Source organism: Helianthus annuus, chromosome 16 (assembly GCF_002127325.2).
Source record: "Helianthus annuus cultivar XRQ/B chromosome 16, HanXRQr2.0-SUNRISE, whole genome shotgun sequence".
Lineage (NCBI taxonomy): Eukaryota > Viridiplantae > Streptophyta > Magnoliopsida > Asterales > Asteraceae > Helianthus > Helianthus annuus.
The window spans coordinates 121,040,762-121,043,743 of NC_035448.2; positions in this window are offsets into that span (position 1 = coordinate 121,040,762).

A 2,982-nucleotide genomic window follows, 5' to 3' on the forward strand; every position below is an offset into this window, starting at 1 on the left:
TAGGGTTGTTAATACCGAGTGCTAAGTTCCAGTCTTGTTGTGGAAGGACTGGTTCCATAGGAGGTGCCACCAAAATGTTTAACCTTTGGTGCAAAAGGTTAATCTCTTGGAAGCTGCTTTCCAATCCCATTGTAAGATCGTTGATACGGTCAATGAGGACCTCCTCTACGGACGTCATTTCGTCGAGAGCCTCTCTTAGTGCTATCACGTAGTGCACAAGTGTGGCTTCAACGGAGGGTCTCCTTCCCCTTCGGCTGTTTGAGGAATGCACGGATGATGTTTCGCTGTTTTCACTCGCCATTCTACGAAAAATAAACCAAAAGTAGTTTATAAGACGAAACAGTTTCTGGACACGGCCCCGTGCTCACTGAGCACGGCCCCGTGTTCATCTTTCTGCAGAATTTTGGAGCAAGGAACCTTGGGTTTTCGAGTTATTTTCTGAGTTTGTGCAAGCTTTTTGACAGTAAATAACTCTAAACAATGTTACATAACATGTTTTTACCAAGATTCCATGATCAAAACTCCTTGTTTCCTACCATAAAGATTGAAAATTCAAACTTTTCATGGTGGCTTTTGAAGAAAGATGAAGAAGAAGGAAATGTCTAGAAGAGGAAAGGACAAGATGAGTTGTTGGAAACTTCTTTTAGACTTACCTAGGATTGTTTGAGAGAAGATTCCTTCAAATCTCTGTCCCCAAGTTGGTCCAAATGTGCAGGATTTTTGGCTGCATTTATAGAAAATGACAGCCTGCTGGACACGGCCCCGTGTTCGCTGAACACGGCCCCGTGTGCAGAGAAAATTCTGACACAGTTTGTCCGTATTCTGACGTCATGATCAGAAGGGAATCTTTTGATGAACACGGGGGCGTGTTGGCCGAGCACGGCCCCGTGTCGGAAAGCTGATTTATGAAGTTTTGTCTTTATTAAGGAGCTATTTCTTATCGGGTGGCTCCTGACTTGTTGGAACAACCCCATAGTGCCTAAGATACCTTAATTGTCCTATACTAAGGCGAGAACGCAAGAGGTTGTCGGTGAGGGTAATTCCTATTTTCATTCTAGGTGGACAAGTCCAACCCTTTCCCGGGCTCTCGTTAAAGAAGGTGTATGCCGAATCGCTCAGGTCTATGTATGCACCGAACGAGGTCGATGGGGAGTCCTTCACGGCACAATCGGCACAGGGACGACTATCGTCCATGTCTTGTCTAGGAAGAAAGGTATTTTCGGGAGCAACGAGGTTGTCAGAATGCGGTTCCAACATTTCCTCATGGTCATCGTCTTGGGATGGATCTAAGAAATCCTTCCTAAGTTCTTTTGACCAATTTAGAAGTAGTTCTTCTAGTTGAAATAGCTCGTCAAGGAGCATATCTCCTAGAATATCCGGTTGGGCGCATTCGAGGGAGAAATAGTGTTTATTTTTACTTTCGCCCCTCTTAAGGCTACAAGGAATTGGTGGGTCTATATAGTGTGGCCTATAAGTGAGGAAGAAACATTTTAATTCCTCGTGTTCGCCTCCACATATTTGACACCACAAACCATAAGAGTGCCGAAAGTAAAAAGAATCACTATTACTCATGTTTGTATCAGAAGTTACCAACCGCCGGGATCAAACGGTTCTGTTTTCAGCAACTGAATCTTGGGCACGGGGGCGTGTTGAGTGGACACGGCCCCGTGTTCAGCCTACTGTCTGATATAAAACAGGATTGCCAGTTCCAATGATTGGGCACGGGGGCGTGTTCAGCGGGCACGGCCCCGTGCTGAGCTCTGCAGAAGCTGAAAAATCTAAAAAAATCCTAAAAAATTAAAGAAAACTAAAAAGATGATTAGGCCGTTGATTCCTAACTTTCTTAAAATCCTTGTGTCCCCGGCAGCGGCGCCAAAAACTTGATGTGCGTGAAGTGTGTTATATTTTTAGATATATTTTTAAGCCCTTTTTACACTTTTAGCCAAGTTTTAAATTTATAAAACACGATATTTACTAACACTAAACACACATATGGGCAAGTGCACCCATCGTGGACGTAGTATAGTGTTGGTAAGATACCGAGGTCGTCCAAGGACACAAGAGCTTTTAATACCGGTTTATCCTCAACGTCTAATCAAATCAAAAAGTTAGAAAAATGTTTTAAACTAAGAAAAATAAAAACTAACTAAATGCTGAAAAATAAAATAAAATAAAAACAGATAGACAAGATGAATCACTTGGATCCGACACGTGTATTAGTATAACCTTTGATTATTTTCGCACTTTTGCACTTGTTTAAGAGATTATCTTAGTTATTGTAGTAGGCCCCTTTTTCGGAGGTGACGTTACCCTCAACCCAGTAGTTTGAGTCAGCAAGGATACAATCCTAAAGGGTTGGATTATTGAAAGATAATGAATTAAGTTATTAATGTAAATTATGGTAGGCCCCGCTTTTGGCGGCGACGTTACCCTCGGCTAAGTAGTCTGAGTCAGCAGGGATACAGTCCTAAATAGCCGGGTTATAGTATTAATAGTAGTTAGCTTATGAGGGGGTCAAAGAGTTTGGATCCCCGCCATCCAATACCTATGGGCATTGAAGGAGATCCTACTAAATTTGACCCAGGTCCCAAGCAGGACCTCTAAACGCTGAACAAGGGCAAGACCTTTACCAAACCGTTCCCTTAACCCCCGACCAGGTAGCCAACATACCTCCATATAGACCGTGGAGATATGAATGGTGAAAATCTTTTATTTTATATAGACAGTAAAATAATGCCAAGACACCACGGACAAACGATAAGGAAAGATCACCTTCAACATAAGTAACTAGTTATTAAAGTCATTAATACAAAACCAAATAAAAAGTGCAAAAGATTAAAAATAAAAAGTATTATACTAAACACTTGTCTTCACCAAGTGATGTAAGAGACTTAAGCAAACATGGCCTTGATTGTCAAGAACTCTTACGATCAATCTTGGATCCCGAGACGACTCACACACTCTATGATGGACAATGGATGA